The sequence below is a fragment of the Anser cygnoides genome, chromosome 14 (genome assembly GCF_040182565.1).
Source record: "Anser cygnoides isolate HZ-2024a breed goose chromosome 14, Taihu_goose_T2T_genome, whole genome shotgun sequence".
NCBI lineage: Eukaryota > Metazoa > Chordata > Aves > Anseriformes > Anatidae > Anser > Anser cygnoides.
In genome coordinates this window covers 21,246,896-21,264,085 of record NC_089886.1, presented here as the reverse complement: position 1 = coordinate 21,264,085, position 17,190 = coordinate 21,246,896, and the positions used below count along the sequence as shown (strand labels likewise).

At 47.2% G+C, this 17,190-nt stretch overlaps 1 long non-coding RNA gene across 1 annotated transcript; it reads right to left on the bottom strand.

Annotated features, from left to right (window-relative positions):
• Positions 1-11,062: 11,062 nt before the first annotated feature.
• LOC136786375 (uncharacterized) lies at positions 11,063-16,585 on the bottom strand. The gene is made up of 3 exons (XR_010824881.1): positions 16,524-16,585; positions 15,880-15,999; positions 11,063-15,371 (listed from the first exon to the last, which is right to left on the bottom strand). It is a non-coding gene; the product is annotated as an uncharacterized lncRNA (long non-coding RNA).
• Between the last annotated feature and the right edge of the window lie 605 nt (positions 16,586-17,190).

Genomic DNA, 17,190 nt, shown 5'->3' with positions numbered 1-17,190 from the left:
GCGAGCAGCGAGGCTGGGGGGGGAGGGGGGCAAGACAGCCTTAAATAAAATACAAATATAAAAAGTGTTATAAATGGCTGTTATAAATCCAAATAGGATTACAATCAAAGTTTACAATTTATTAAACGAATAGAGGCAAGCAAGCAGCGCTGGGTGCGCCGGGAGTCTCTGCTCCCCCAGGACGCACGCCTGTTACGTAAGGCGGCTGGTTTTGATGCTCCCAGGCTAATACATATTCATTACTACTTCGAGAAGAGGCAGGGTTATTAGAATTGGTTTCCGGAATCCGAAACCCCTCCCAGGGGCGCCTGCGTACCAGTCTCTGGTGGTCTCTCGGGGCTTGCTCGGGCTGAATGCTGGTTGTCTTCCTCTCAGGCTTTTGTCCTTCAATTGTCCTTCAGCTCCCCCTTCCTCCTCGTTTGGGAGCCTCTGCGCCGGATTTCAGAAACTCTAGCAACATCCCCTGCAGTAGTCAGCACTTTTCCCTAAAAACCCCTTTGTTCTCTTATCACCTAGACCCGGGCCTCGATGGTAACCCTTCAAATCCCTTAGTGACACGAATTGCTGGACCATTCCTTACAAAAGGAAGGATAAAATATGTAGAGGAGCAATGGCACCCGCGAAAGCCCGGCGCCGCGGGCAGAGGCAGCGAAGGTTGACGGCAGAACAGTGCTCGGTTTGAACACGGAGAGGGAAAGCGAGGGGAAGGTGGCCGAAGCCGGCCGCAGTCTCTGAGCTCTCCTCCTCCTGATTGTTTTCTCTCAAAGCCATTTCTGTCTGTGTGCGGGCACCCGGAGCCGGCAGAAGTCCCCGTGAAGTCCTTCGGCAGGACGGAGGGCTGCGTGGGCTCCAGTGAGAGAGGGAGTTAGGAGAATCTTATCAAGTAGAGATAGAGCGCTGACAGCGTTAAACTAGGATGCTACTTAGTGTCTTTGCTAACTATGGTGCATTGTGCCAATTAACTAAAGCAAGAAGCCTTGGGCCCCTTACCAAGGTCAGTCTCCTAATAAGAGAGTGAGCCTGTCTTAAGAAACTGGGAGAAACTGGTCCTGCAGATGGACAAGAGCCAAGGAGCAACTGAGTCTGTGCAAAGACAAGAGGTCAACTAGCGGTGACGAGGAAGAGTCATCAATCTTCATGCCCACGACCTCCCGTGCTGCCCAGCGCTGAATAAACATACCTACTTTACAATCTCACTGATTGTGGAGTCCCTTTTCCGCAAGTCACTAGCAGCGGTTTCTTCCGCAGAGGTTTTCCCAGAGCCGCTTCAAAGCTTCCCTCGCGGAGCTGGGGCGTCGCAGGGGGTCGTCAAAGCACGCACACACACACACACACACACACACACACACACACACACACACACACAGGCGTTGTTGTCCAAACAGAAAGTATTTACAACAAATTCGACAAGCGGTTTTCCTCTGCCAGCAGCAAATGCCTGAGGGCCCCTACAGCTTCACAAATCATAGCACAAAGAGCCTAAAGTTCCTCTAAAATTTAGGGAAATGATTCAAAATAGATCTGCTAGGGGAAAACGATCACTGGCGGCAGGGTACACAATACACGCGAGTCTCAGCTCTCCTCCGCAGGGTCAGTGCCCACGCCCAAGTGCGACGCTGACGGCACCCGAACATTTGCTGTAGCAGGCAGCAGAGCCAGCAGCTCAGGGGAGCAATTTTAAAAACCAGGAGGCACTTAAACCAACCCTTAATTGACCCAGTTACTGCAGGAGAGTCCCGACTACTCGCCCTGGAGTCCTACTGTCACCAGCAAAAAGCACCAACCAAAGCTTGGGGGAACTTTGGTACAGCACAAGAGAAGGGAGTGGGGGTAGCGTAGCCGTATCGCAGAGCTGCTGCTTTTCACACCATTTTATCATCCCTGATAATTGAAAGTAAGGCCGGGTGGGCTGACCCCACCACCACCACTCCTGGCAGCATGTTTGGTCCACAACGCTAGAATAATTATTTTGCTCCCTCCCGCCCCTACAGCTTCATCATCTGAAAAGATTACAGTCAAAACAATGGCATACACAAATAAAAGTCAAGAGTTGACATAGTAACTCCGGGATTTGGGTATCAACTGTCCGAGAAATCAGAACACCCAGGCTTCACAATGTGCCCAACATCGAGCTGTGCCAAGGGGGGCGGAAGGAAGAAGCTTTCCGTTTAAGCCTTCAGAGCATCGCTCCATCACTACGTCAATTCACAGCCACCACAGCGTGCCGATGGACATCTTTCTGTGCCAAAAGAAACAAGTGCTTTGTCCTCTTGATATCAAAGGTAGCCACCTGTAGTTACGGAACCATGCACAAGACCTTAACTCTGACCAGCAGGAAAACTTAGGACAACTGAGTGCAGATCCTGCCAATTTCTACCAGTTCCAACTGTGCTTTAAGTCTCATTACAAAGCCTCAGTTAGAAAAAGGATCACCTCAGGGTATCCAACAAGAAGAAGAGTTGTTTTCTTTTTTTTCTTTTTTTTTTTTTTTTTAATATACCATAGGACTATGCAGTTCAATCATCAATCATCTTGGAAAGCTCAAGGAGGAGGTCATCCTCATCCTTCCCTGGGTCCAAGTCGAGCTCGGCTTCCAGTATGCCGTCTGAGAGTTCCCAAAGTAGCATCTCTAAATCCTCGTCTACAGATACGGGCGCGTTGCCTGTGGAACTCAGCCGGCGTGTCCTTGCTTCTTCTAGCTGGGAAGAAGCTGAAGTCGAGCTTGAGAACTCCATTGGCTCCACGGATTCTGCCTGGCTTCCAAGATGTGCTTCAGGTCTTGGCAGAGCAAGGAAGAGAACAATCAGTATACGCCATTTCTTAACGGGAAATCCCTTTTCTGCAAACCGGCTCTTAAAACCGTAGCCAACCCCTCCTGCACTTCAGTCTTACCCAGGGATTGTTATTCAATTAACCCAGGGCTACATTTAGAGCCCAATATATTAGCAGGTACATTTTTCAGTTTGGGGGTTTCTCTGTGAAGCCAGAGCACCCGGAGTCTAGCAAAGATGGGAAACCAACATGGCCTCCCGGAAGCCCAGTGTTCGAGAACTACATCTCCCGGCATGCTCTGGGAAAACAATATGGACTCCCGGAAACCCGGTGGCCAAGAACTACATTTCCCAGCACTCCCCAGAAAATTGAGCCTCGCACCTTGCCGTAGGACGCCATTTTTTGCTCTGTTACATTACCGGTTTCGTGTTTATGGAGGGTTTTCCCGCCGTTTTGGGGGGTTTCCCCTCAATTTCGGGTTTTCAGCTCTCCATTTCAGAGTTCTTCCCCGCAATTTTGGGGTTCCTTCCCCTAATTTGGTGCTTCGCCCCCCCCCCCCCCTTTTGGGGTTCCCCCTCCATTTTGGGGATTCCCCCCAATTCCAAGCCCCCCACAATTTTGGAGGCCCCCACCATCCTTTCTTGGCCTGCCACCCTAATATTAAGGTTCTTTCCCCCAATGTTGGGGTTCTCACCACATGTTTGAGGTTCCTTCCCTTAATTTGGGGCTTAGCTCCCCGGGATCTGGGGCTTTAACCCCAATTTTGGGGGTCCCCCCCAAGTTTGGGGATTCCTCCCCAGGTCTGGGGGGGGTCCACATTCAATTCTGGAATTTCACACTTCCATTTAAGTCTTCTTCCCCCCAATTTGGGGGTTCACCCACCCAATTTTGGGGGTTCCTCCCCTAATTTGGGGGGACCCGACCAATTTTGGGGGTCCCCCCCAATTGTAGAGTCCCCCACCCTCCTTTTTTGGGTTCCCCCCTAATATTAAAGAGTTCTTCCGCCCAATTTTGGGGGACCCCACAATTTGGCCGTTCCTTCCCCTAACTTTGGGCTTCAACCCTTCGATTTTGGGGGGGGCTCCCCCCCTCTTATTTTGGCCTTCCGCCCTAATATTAGGCCTAACCCCTAAGAACCTTGACCCCTAAGCCTATGGCAACCACGGATCTAACCCTAACCCCTACCCCAACAAACCCTAGAAACCCTAACCCTAAAAACCCTTGCAGCCCTAACCCGATAAAATTTACCACACTAAACCCCTGAAGACTGTTCTGGGGGGTCCACATTCAATTCTGGAATTTCACACTTCCATTTAAGTGTTCTTCCCCCCCAATATGGGGGTTCGCCCACCCAGTTTTGGGGGTTCCTCCCCTAATTGGGGGGGACACAACCAATTTTGGGGGGGACACAACCAATTTTGGGGGGGACACAACCAATTTTAGAGTCCCCCACCCTCCTTTTTTGGGTTTCCCCCAATATTAAGAGCTCTTCCGCTCAATTTTGGGGGACCCCACAATTTTGACGTTCCTTCCCCTAACTTTGGGCTTCAACCCTTCAATTTTGGGTGGGCTCCTCCCCTCTTATTTTGGCCTTCTGCCCTAATATTAGGCCTAACCCCTAAGAACCTTGACCCCTAACCCTATGGCAACCACGGATCTAACCCTAACCCCTACCCCAACAAACCCTAGAAACCCTAACCCTAAAAACCCTTACAGCCCTAACCCGATAAAACTTACCACACTAAACCCCTGAAGACTGTTCTGGGGGGTCCACATTCAATTCTGGAATTTCACACTTCCATTTAAGTCTTCTTCCCCCCAATTTGGGTGTTCGCCCACCCAATTTTGGGGGTTCCTCCCCTAATTTGGGGGGGACACAACCGATTTTGGGGGGGACACAACCAATTTGGGGGGGTCCCCCCAATTTTAGAGTCCCCCACCCTCCTTTTTTGGGTTTCCCCCAATATTAAGAGCTCTTCCGCCCTATTTTGGGGGACCCCACAATTTTGACGTTTCTTCCCCTAAATTGGGGCTTCGACCCTTCAGTTTTGGGGGGGGCTCCCCCCTTAGTTTGGCCTTCCACCCTAATATTGGGCCTTACCCCTAAGAACCCTGACCCCTAACACTACGGCTCCCACGGATCTAACCCTAACCCCTACCCCAAAAAACCCTAGAAACCCTAACCCTAAAAACCCTTACAGTCCTAACCCGATAAAATTTACCACACTAGACCTACGCCTAAAAGCCCTAACCCTAAAAATTAAGACCCTCTAAACCCTAACCCAAAACGTAAAGATTCTCAAAGCCCTAACGCTGGAGACCCTAACCTTAAAAAAAAAAAAAAAAAGACCTTAAAACCCTAACCCTAAATACCTGACCATAACTAAAACCCTAAGACCCTAACCCTAAAAACCCTATCAACACTAAAACCACAAAATACTTTAAAACCTTAACACACTAACCCCCAAACCCTAACCCTTATAACTCCAACCCTAACAACCTTAAAATCCTAACCCTAAACCCTGGAAACCCTAACCCTGAAACCCAACCCTAGTGCCTTAGCCCTGAAACCTTAAAACCCTAACACCTTATTAGAAACACTCTGTAACCAATACCATAGGCTCAGGCAAGTATCTCAGTGAGGTAGCATTTTTATTCACGATTGCAATGGCAGGCGTCCCACAAGCCACCTACTAGTTCCATAACACAGTTTATATAATTTTTTTTTTCCTCTCGGTGACCAGGACCCTCCCCAGTTTCCCCATTGACTGAGTAATCCATGTTCACGATCTATCCAGTGCTTCACAGAAAATACACAGCTGCTGGCCTGTTACTAGTCAATTTTATTTTTTTCTTGACTGTTTTCCTCTTTGAGGTGGTAATGTTTCTTACACCGTGATTTCCACCCAATTGCTCTAAGGATTCTGGTTGTCTGCATTTTACAAGGTTGTCTGTTAAGCTTTCTTATCACTGCAAGCATATATCAATACCACCCTCCTTCCCTCTAAACGATGTAACTCTGTGCAAAAACATTTTTATTCCCACAACCTTGATCCCCTTACCCTAAAATCCTTATTCTCTTTAACCGTAACAACTCTAACCACAACCCTAACCCTTCATATCAACCCCCCGACGCTAATGACACTGACTAATGATCCAAACCCCAAACCCCAGGCAACCAACAAAGAAACAGACACAAAGCTGAAAACTACAAAAAAGGCAAAACCCTGGATACAGACCCCAAATCACAAACACGCTACCAAAATGCTACAGAAAAGCCCCAGACGCAGGCCCCAAGCACTACAGCTAGGCCCCAGAAGCTCTAGACACATCCCAAAGCCAAAATGCAATCCCCAAACACTACAGAAAAGCCCCCAAACACCAGACACAGGCTGCAGAAGTCTACAAGCAGGCCCCAGCCACACCCGGATGCAGACCCCAACTGTCCACAAGCAGCTCCCAACCCACCCCCCCCCATGAACTGGACCCCCCCCCACCACCACCCAGATGCATGCCCCAGGCCCCAGGCCTCAGCCCCAGCCCCCACACCCCAGACTCAGGCCCCAAAGGTGTACAACCAGCTCCCAACTGCCCCCCTCAAAGGGAGGCCCCAAAGCCTGCCAGAGGACCCTAGAGCGTACAAGCAGCTCCCAACCCCCCCGGCACAGGCCCCAACCCCCCCCCAGACACAGGCCCCAAAGGTGTACAAGCAACTCCCCATCCTCCCCAGAGGCACGCCCCAAAGGTGTACAAACAGCCCCAACCCCCCAAGACCCAGACCCCTACAGCGTAGAAGCAGCTCCCAACCCCATGCCCCCAAGGCACATGCCCCAACCCCTCCCCCAAGGCAGGCTCTAACAGTGTACAAGCAGCTCCCACCCCCCCCCAGACGCAGGCCCCAAAGGTGTACAAGCAGGCCCCTACAGTATACAAGCAGCTCACAACCACCCCCCCAAAGGCAGGCCCCAAGCCCCTCCAGATGCAAGCCCGAAAGGTTAAAACCAGCTCCAACCCCCTAACCCCCCCCGCCCCGCGCAGACGCAGGCCCCAAAGGTGTACAAGCAGTTCCCAACCCCTCCAAGGCAGGCCCCAAAAGTGTACAGGCAGGCCCCTACAGTGTAGAAACGCTCCAACCCCCCCCCGCTTCCACCTCGAGGGAGGCCCTCCCCCCCCAGTAACACGAAGCTCCCAACCCCCTCTCAGAGGAATGCCTAAAAAAGTATACAAGCAGCTCCTAACAACCCCCCCCCCCCCCAAAAGAGGCAGTCCCCAAAGGTGTACAAGCAGGCCCTCAAATCCCTTAGGTGTACAAGCAGGCCCTTCAAATCCCTTAGCCCCTGCGCCAGCTTTATTGGCGAGCAGCGAGGCTGGGGGGGGAGGGGGGCAAGACAGCCTTAAATAAAATACAAATATAAAAAGTGTTATAAATGGCTGTTATAAATCCAAATAGGATTACAATCAAAGTTTACAATTTATTAAACGAATAGAGGCAAGCAAGCAGCGCTGGGTGCGCCGGGAGTCTCTGCTCCCCCAGGACGCACGCCTGTTACGTAAGGCGGCTGGTTTTGATGCTCCCAGGCTAATACATATTCATTACTACTTCGAGAAGAGGCAGGGTTATTAGAATTGGTTTCCGGAATCCGAAACCCCTCCCAGGGGCGCCTGCGTACCAGTCTCTGGTGGTCTCTCGGGGCTTGCTCGGGCTGAATGCTGGTTGTCTTCCTCTCAGGCTTTTGTCCTTCAATTGTCCTTCAGCTCCCCCTTCCTCCTCGTTTGGGAGCCTCTGCGCCGGATTTCAGAAACTCTAGCAACATCCCCTGCAGTAGTCAGCACTTTTCCCTAAAAACCCCTTTGTTCTCTTATCACCTAGACCCGGGCCTCGATGGTAACCCTTCAAATCCCTTAGTGACACGAATTGCTGGACCATTCCTTACAAAAGGAAGGATAAAATATGTAGAGGAGCAATGGCACCCGCGAAAGCCCGGCGCCGCGGGCAGAGGCAGCAAAGGTTGACGGCAGAACAGTGCTCGGTTTGAACACGGAGAGGGAAAGCGAGGGGAAGGTGGCCGAAGCCGGCCGCAGTCTCTGAGCTCTCCTCCTCCTGATTGTTTTCTCTCAAAGCCATTTCTGTCTGTGTGCGGGCACCCGGAGCCGGCAGAAGTCCCCGTGAAGTCCTTCGGCAGGACGGAGGGCTGCGTGGGCTCCAGTGAGAGAGGGAGTTAGGAGAATCTTATCAAGTAGAGATAGAGCGCTGACAGCGTTAAACTAGGATGCTACTTAGTGTCTTTGCTAACTATGGTGCATTGTGCCAATTAACTAAAGCAAGAAGCCCTGGGCCCCTTACCAAGGTCAGTCTCCTAATAAGAGAGTGAGCCTGTCTTAAGAAACTGGGAGAAACTGGTCCTGCAGATGGACAAGAGCCAAGGAGCAACTGAGTCTGTGCAAAGACAAGAGGTCAACTAGCGGTGACGAGGAAGAGTCATCAATCTTCATGCCCACGACCTCCCGTGCTGCCCAGCGCTGAATAAACATACCTGCTTTACAATCTCACTGATTGTGGAGTCCCTTTTCCGCAAGTCACTAGCAGCGGTTTCTTCCGCAGAGGTTTTCCCAGAGCCGCTTCAAAGCTTCCCTCGCGGAGCTGGGGCGTCGCAGGGGGTCGTCAAAGCATGCACGCGTGCACACACACACACACACACACACACACACACACACACACAGGCGTTGTTGTCCAAACAGAAAGTATTTACAACAAATTCGACAAGCGGTTTTCCTCTGCCAGCAGCAAATGCCTGAGGGCCCCTACAGCTTCACAAATCATAGCACAAAGAGCCTAAAGTTCCTCTAAAATTTAGGGAAATGATTCAAAATAGATCTGCTAGGGGAAAACGATCACTGGCGGCAGGGTACACAATACACGCGAGTCTCAGCTCTCCTCCGCAGGGTCAGTGCCCACGCCCAAGTGCGACGCTGATGGCACCCGAACATTTGCTGTAGCAGGCAGCAGAGCCAGCAGCTCAGGGGAGCAATTTTAAAAACCAGGAGGCACTTAAACCAACCCTTAATTGACCCAGTTACTGCAGGAGAGTCCCGACTACTCGCCCTGGAGTCCTACTGTCACCAGCAAAAAGCACCAACCAAAGCTTGGGGGAACTTTGGTACAGCACAAGAGAAGGGAGTGGGGGTAGCGTAGCCGTATCGCAGAGCTGCTGCTTTTCACACCATTTTATCATCCCTGATAATTGAAAGTAAGGCCGGGTGGGCTGACCCCACCACCACCACTCCTGGCAGCATGTTTGGTCCACAATGCTAGAATAATTATTTTGCTCCCTCCCGCCCCTACAGCTTCATCATCTGAAAAGATTACAGTCAAAACAATGGCATACACAAATAAAAGTCAAGAGTTGACATAGTAACTCCGGGATTTGGGTATCAGCTGTCCGAGAAATCAGAACACTCAGGCTTCACAATGTGCCCAACATCGAGCTGTGCCAAGGGGGGGCGGAAGGAAGAAGCTTTCCGTTTAAGCCTTCAGAGCATCGTTCCATCACTACGTCAATTCACAGCCACCACAGCGTGCCGATGGACATCTTTCTGTGCCAAAAGAAACAAGTGCTTTGTCCTCTTGATATCAAAGGTAGCCACCTATAGTTACGGAACCATGCACAAGACCTTAACTCTGACCAGCAGGAAAACTTAGGACAACTGAGTGCAGATCCTGCCAATTTCTACCAGTTCCAACTGTGCTTTAAGTCTCATTGCAAAGCCTCAGTTAGAAAAAGGATCACCTCGGGGTATCCAACAAGAAGAAGAGTTGTTTTCTTTTTTTTTTTTTTTTTTTTAATATACCATAGGACTATGCAGTTCAATCATCAATCATCTTGGAAAGCTCAAGGAGGAGGTCATCCTCATCCTTCCCTGGGTCCAAGTCGAGCTCGGCTTCCAGTATGCCGTCTGAGAGTTCCCAAAGTAGCATCTCTAAATCCTCGTCTACAGATACGGGCGTGTTGCCTGTGGAACTCAGCCGGCGTGTCCTTGCTTCTTCTAGCTGGGAAGAAGCTGAAGTCGAGCTTGAGAACTCCATTGGCTCCACGGATTCTGCCTGGCTTCCAAGATGTGCTTGAGGTCTTGGCAGAGCAAGGAAGAGAACAATCAGTATATGCCATTTCTTAACGGGAAATCCCTTTTCTGCAAACCGGCTCTTAAAACCGTAGCCAACCCCTCCTGCACTTCAATCTTACCCAGGGATTGTTATTCAATTAACCCAGGGCTACATTTAGAGCCCAATATATTAGCAGGTACATTTTTCAGTTTGGGGGTTTCTCTGTGAAGCCAGAGCACCCGGAGTCTAGCAGAGATGGTTCAATTTTTGTAGCAAGAGGCACTTTGCCACCTTGCTTAATTTTCCTGTAAAAATGTTAAGAAGTCTCCATCTGCAAATATCTGTTTACTAAGTTAGTCATTTTTCCCACGGCACACTCAGCAGAGTTTGCTCCCCACTACAGGAAGCTGATCTGCAGCCATCACTTCCCTCTGCTCTCCCTGCACTCTTGTCACCTTGTATGTTTGTTCGGGTGGCATTCTTGAGGACCAAAAGGCAGAGGACACTACTCATCATTTATCACCTCACGAGGAAGTAGAAGAACTTCACCTCATCCTCATTTAGGTATTCAGACAGAGCAAGAAGTCACTGGAAAGCTGTACCGACTTGCAGCATTTAAAGAAAGTAAGTCTAATTAAGCATTCCTTCTAGCTGCTAGAAAGTCATTTCACGTGACTTATTCCTCTGATGGATTTGGGCTTTAATTATCTCAGAACCCTCCTTTTTTCCCCACCTGTGACAGAACTTATGTTTCACTGGGGATATACACCGATTGAGAAAAAGAACAAGTTGTGGTCATCACCTGTTTTGGGGATTTTCTTCAAGTCTGGTGGCTGGGACGTGCTCCAGTGTGGCTGGAACAGCCTAGAAAGCAGCAAAACAGTGTTTAGGACTCATGGGTAAAAGATTCCTTACTAGCTTTTTCCTCCATGCTGCTTCTCCTCTGGCATTGCGGAGCCTTAGCCAAAATACAAAACCAAGGTGCTCCTGAAGAAAGTTAATATTCACTTGGAGGTTACTAATGATCTTGTGTCTTTTAAGAACACAGCATTAATGGACAAAATCCTCCACACCAGAGAAATCACAGAATCACAGAGGACTAAGTAAATAGTGCCATTAATCTAATAAATATGGAAGGGTACTACAAGAATTCTGTAGGCAGCTACCGGATTTAAAAGGAAACAGAAGGCCTGTAGAACATTTGAGTTTTCCATCTTTTCTCCTAGAGGAGGGTATAAATTTTACAAGGGATCCATTTCTGCATTAGCCCCTGTCCTTACCATAGCTGCTTTTTTGGCTGGAGGTCCCATTGTGTCAGCGTCGGAGGCAGTCCGTGGTTTCACAGCTGCTACAGCAGAGGGAAAACTGCCAGGTGCCTTACGTTTCAGTGCCTTCTTCTTGGGGGAAGCGACTTTCCCATCCCAAGGCTTCGCAAACATGTTAAAGTTGGCTAGAGTAAAAGGAAGAGAGAACTGATACAGTCTTGCTCTGCCTCATGAAAAATCCACGTTCTCTTCCTCATTTCCACGGCCCTTCTACACAGTTAACTGTATTTGGCCAGCAGAATTACACTGCCATTGCCTGGATTCTCAGCAATATCTTCCACATAGTAAACTCCGTCTACCAACAATCCATACAAAGGAACAAAGAAAGTGAATGGCTACAGTAAATCATAATCCAGGACGAGGGAAACTCAGACACAGAGCGATCCCAAGTGCAAGCAATACTCTAAGACGTTGTATGAAGTCTAGTAAGATTCACAAACGTTGACAGCTTTTGTATTTAAAGTCTTGCTCCCTCTAGGAAAGGAAAAGCAGCAGGTATAGTAAGACAAGAGAGTGTATGCAACTGTTGTACCAGCTTCCTCTCCCCTGCAGTGATGTCCCACAAAATTTATTAAGTTGTTCTACAAAATCCAAATTTGTAGAGTCATATTCTAGTCTCCCATTCCTGACCTAACGTCTGGCTGGCAGGAGAAGAAACGAAAGAAAGCTGGGTACTTGTTTTCTTTGTGTGTTTATTTCCTCGTGTCCCGTGAGACAGAGAGAAAGGCTACAATGTGCAGTGCATGCAGCCTTTAAGCCCTCCTTATCTCCCTCACACAATCTCATTTTACAAAGTTGATATAATGTTAACAACGAGGCCTTTGATCCTCTGTCATTTTTGACAGAAACTGGCCCCCCACATTAAGATGCTGATGCATGCTTTACAAACGCATACACGTGTCAAGCTAAGCAACACATGCCAAAGAGGAAGGTGAACTTGAACTCAACACAGGGAGGACTTCATACCATAAACAGATGGCAGAAAAAAACAGAATACCAAAATTAGACTAAAAAGCCCCTCAATGTGTTAATTTTCTAGTGGGAAATACAGAATACCATCACGTAATTAACGAAAACAGACATGGTTGCACGTTCTGGCCCTTCTTTGCCTTTGAACTTTGTAGCCTTAAACTCTTTTATCCTCCGCATTGAAGGAAAAAGCAAAGCAGATCCTGAGCAAATGGAACTTGCTCAATATGGGAAGCACCTCACCGGGGCAGGTATTAAAGCATCTTATTACCTGATAGCTTTGTGTTCCATAACGATTTCTGCCCGGCTGGGGCAGGTCCAGGTTGTGCTGGGGGAGCTGGCACATTTCCTCCACTCTGCTGCATCCGCAGAGCTTTCTCGCGCTTTATTTCTTCCAGGGTTTTAACACGCACTTCTCCTTCTGGCTTGGCTTTACCTGCCGGCTCCTTCGACTGCACTTTGCTGGGCCCGGAAAGAGTGAGCACGCTCTGCTTCTTGGGCTCACCCTCAATTTTTGCCCCTGCGCTGGGATCTTTGGTTTTACCATGCCATTCAGCCTGGGCTTTGGCTTGACTTTCTCGAAGAGCTCTCTCACGATGGATTTCCTCCAGTGTTTTCACATGGATCTCTCCCTTTGGCTTAGCAGCCTTCCCTGTCATCATCAAGAAATGAGAAGCACCAGCATTTAAAGAGAGTCCAACAATAGTTTAAGTCTCCAAAATTTGTCACAGTACTAAGGAAAACTAAGCCTGAGCGTTCCCAATAACCCATCTTAGGACAATAGCCTAACATTCTCCTCCTCCTCTGAGCCACTTGTTGTATTTTGAAGACCAGCCCTATCCAGAGAGAGTTGCTACACAGAAATGCTAGTTTACTTGATTACTTTTTCAGACTGCATTTCAAATTCCTGCTCCCGGCAGTGGCTCTATTCTAATTGTATATGATGGTTCACAGAAGCAGCTTAAAACCTTGACAAGGCACAAGCGGAAAATAAACACACACCTAGAGGCAGATTTCTGATAGTGGCTGTCAGAAGAGCTTCAGCACTCGAGCAAGAGGAACCAGTTCTTTGTTTTCATTTGAATTCCTTTTTAGGGCTGTATGAAAACGGTCTAAGTTCACGGAAAGGAAGAAGGAGAAAGTATATTTAATAGCCAGTTGTTACCTTTCGCAGTACTAGTCCGTTGAGAAGGTAATCCTAGTCTCTCCTTCACAGACTTGGGAACTTGAACTGCAAAACAGAAAAAGACCAAATTAGGGAGGCTGCATAAACGTCAACTTTGTGTTCACATTCGAAAACAAGGCAGGAAAGGTAACTTTGAATCCCGGTGATTAAGACCTCAGCCAACATGCAAAAAGAAACATCGCAGGAAAAGGACAAACAGAGAGCCTAAATACAAAACCCGTGAATCACATCCAGATGCCTGTTTAGTAGCTGTACCTCTCTTTGGTGCTTTGTCAGCATTTCCCGGAACCTCCACCTTCTTCCCCAGCCTTTCAGCAAGGCTGCGCTTCACGGGAAGGGCGCTTACATCAGCTTCAGACAGAGAAAACAAGGAATATTTTAAGAACATTTCTTTGCAGGAAGATTTGAGAACAGTCAACCACAAGCTTCTATTTTTCAAGCATATTTTCATAAAATTGCCTTTCAGCTGCTAAATGGTTTTTTTTGCCATTTCTGCAGTCAACACAGATCTCCACTGCAACGCATTTTCCTCTCACACGTCAAAAATACTCTTCGATGCAGTCATATAGAGAAGGCGGCACCTAAATAACAGCTCATAAAAAGTTCTTACCCACGGAGGCTTTCCGTTTTCCTTGTTTCTCAGCAAGATCTAGTCGAACCACAGGTTCCTCCCCTAAAACAAAAGTAAAATTTTTCTATTTCATAGAGACCAGTAGCCAATAGAAATAGTATACTGTTAGCCCATGTCCAAAAAAACCCAGCAAGACACTGTTTTGACAGCTAAACCACACAAACTCATATTACAACTATAATTAACTTAGAAAAAGTATCCATAGTCTCAGTGTTTGCCTCAAATTCCAGCTGAATGTAGTCGAGAATGAATCTGAGTCTGCTTGACAGCTATACTTTGTGCAGAACAGAGCTGCATAAGCAAGCAGAATATTATTAGGTACAAATGCTGAGAAATATTCCTTTCTAAGGTGAATGTCTATGAGTAAAAGTACTTCTTCACTTCTTTCCCTTTCAAAGGAATTTGCACAACTCTAAACAATATAATTTATACACAGACTCCTATCGCACTACTGTCCACACGTGCCACTGTCAGCCTCTTTAAAGCTTCAGAAATTGCTTCTTACATAGCACTGTCCTCTAGAGCTCTTTCTTCTCGTTACTCTCCTGTTTTTCAGTTATCCCCCTATTTGCATACTGACACATTTTTTTCTTTCTCCTGCTACTGCACTTAACCTGAGCACCAAAGCTTTCCAGTACAACCAGGGACTTTCAGCATAAAAGCATGTTTTGAACAGAAGGCGGCAGCACCAGGAGGCTAACAGGGGTGAATTGCCTTCCTTCTTGCTTAACCTTCCAGTTTAGGAGTAATGAAATCAAAACAAAAGCATTAATTATTACCTTCCTCTGTAGACAGTGTCACAGTTCTCACCACTGTCCGGACATTTTCCTTTTCCGGAGCAGGAAAAATCATAGAATCGACGGGAGGAAGAGAAGATCTTGAAGGACCTTCTGCTCAGAGCAAGCAAAACATAAGGAAGTTTACCAAACAGAAAAAACTATCACGAAGAACAAAAAACTGTAATTATTCATTACTGTCAAACATACAGTGACCAGAGCATGCAAATAAGAGAGGTGACTAATTTGCCTCTGGTTGCCCTTGGAATTCCCATCTAGAATACCAGCTGGCTGAGAATCAGGTTGCTCGATGCCCCCAGCTAAACATGGAAGTCTATCCCTCAAGCAGCTCCCAGCCACCATCACCTGCCATTCTGAAGCCAATCAAATTTCACTTCTTTGGCAAATAGTTGGATTCACCAAAGCATAGCCAGCTACCCGGTATTACTGGAAGAATTTTTTTTTGAAAGAAAAATCATCACACAGGATGAAGGTGAAGAGGGTAAGAAAGTAGGGAATATTAACTCACCACCGTGTCTCTTAGTTTTTTCCTTCATTTTCTGCAATTTGATTTCTTCAAGTGTTTTTATTCCAAAATTCAGACCGTCCTCTGAAAACAGAAAACAGTTAATGAGACTAAGGCTTAGAGGCACTCACTGAGGACCACAGATCCTCAGGCTTCTTAGTGCTCAGGAACTTTCAGAAGTATTTAGAATAAAGCCTGTCAACACTCCTCACAAGTGAAACAACCATAGAATCAATGGCATTTTGCCCCTCCTTTCACCCTTCAGGGTAAAAACTGTAGTTTTAATTTTAATCCATTTACGTGATATTAGATCCCTCTATCGTTAGATATGGCTTTCAACAGTGGTTGCCAGGCTGCACGTGCAGCCATTTAAACTCCATGCTGTGACCCTGTTTTGTTCTCCAAAAGGAAAGAAAAGGAGTTCAACTTTCTGACCCAATGGGCACATGATGGTATCAGGGAGAAATGAGATCATGGAAATAACCGAGTCCATTCAGCACCCCTACATTCTGTTGTGTTTTTACGCCACATTGCTTTTGAGTTAATTGTCAAGTTCTCCTTCCGATTTATCCTACTACAGGTGCTGGAATACCTTGCTTAGCAGTAGTAGCACTGGCTTTCCGAGTGGAAATCATCCGTAATCCATTTTGGCCTTCCTCAGCTGGTTGCTGGACGGGAGTTTTAGTTTCTTCTCCTTCCGCAGAAAGCTGGTCTGAAGGGGAAAAATCTATTCAGTTATGCATAGGCCAGATTGTTCGTGGTTATGTAGCTCATGCAATGACACTTCAGTCCATGGTTCCTATAAAAAAGCTTTTTTTTTTTTTTTTTTTTTTTTTTTAATACAGCTACACTGACCTGATGAACTCGTAAGTAGACTACCCTAGGACAAAACATCTAGGACTCTAGATTCTCTCTGCAGCTTTAACTACTACACAACATATTACTCTTCAGACAAAAAAAAAGGAATTTCCTTCCTAGTTTCACATAGAGCTTTACACAACAGACCAACTAAAGCCAAGAGTGGTTCTAAGCTTTCCTCCAACATTTCAGGTTCTGTCCACTGACTGCCAGACAAAGCCACCAGTGACCTGACCAGACTGCCTGCCCTATCGCTAGTCAGACCTCAGGTCATCTGTGATTTATACATTGATTTACAGCACAAATTCCTTCCAAGAACCAAAGACTTACACAATCATTTACAGCACAAATTCCTTCCAAGAACCAAACCATGCTCACCATCATCATCTTCATCATCATCTGCAGCATTGATTACAACTGGAGGGTGTGTAGGGCTTGGGACATTTTCCGAGTTTTCCACTACTTCAGGCTACTTCAGCAGGTTATTTATTTATTTATTTATTTTTAACTGTATTGAACCTCTCAAGTAAGCTAGGAGCAGACTAGGAACAACTGAGGACTTGTTAGAGTGTGCCTTTTCACCTGGACTCATGTTACTTTGAATAAATTAACAAGGATAGCTGGTGATAATTTGTGATTTAAGGAAAATCCAGATACGTGAGAGAAAGAGCAGCGTTAAAGCAGTTAAATTCCTGCATTCCTAAGTGCTCTCTCTAGCCAGTTTCTGAACGCTTCTGTTCTGTGGCTAGGATTTGGTCCGCTTGACCACAAGATCACTAGTAAAACAAGGATGCCGTCCAGTCAAACCTTCAAATGAATGTAACTTACCTAAGGTCTACCGTTTGCTATCAAAGCAGGTAGCTTTGTCCTAATATTCTGTACAGTTGACCAATTTTAGCACGGAACTGAAATGCAGTCAGTTTAATGGGAGGGCTTTGGAAGCTGCCTTCAACAGTCAGTTCAGCCCTGTAGTCAGAGAGCAGATCAAGCCATGTGCAGGGTTGTGACTTCTCTCTTTAGAAAGAAAACCACTGAGCCAGACAGT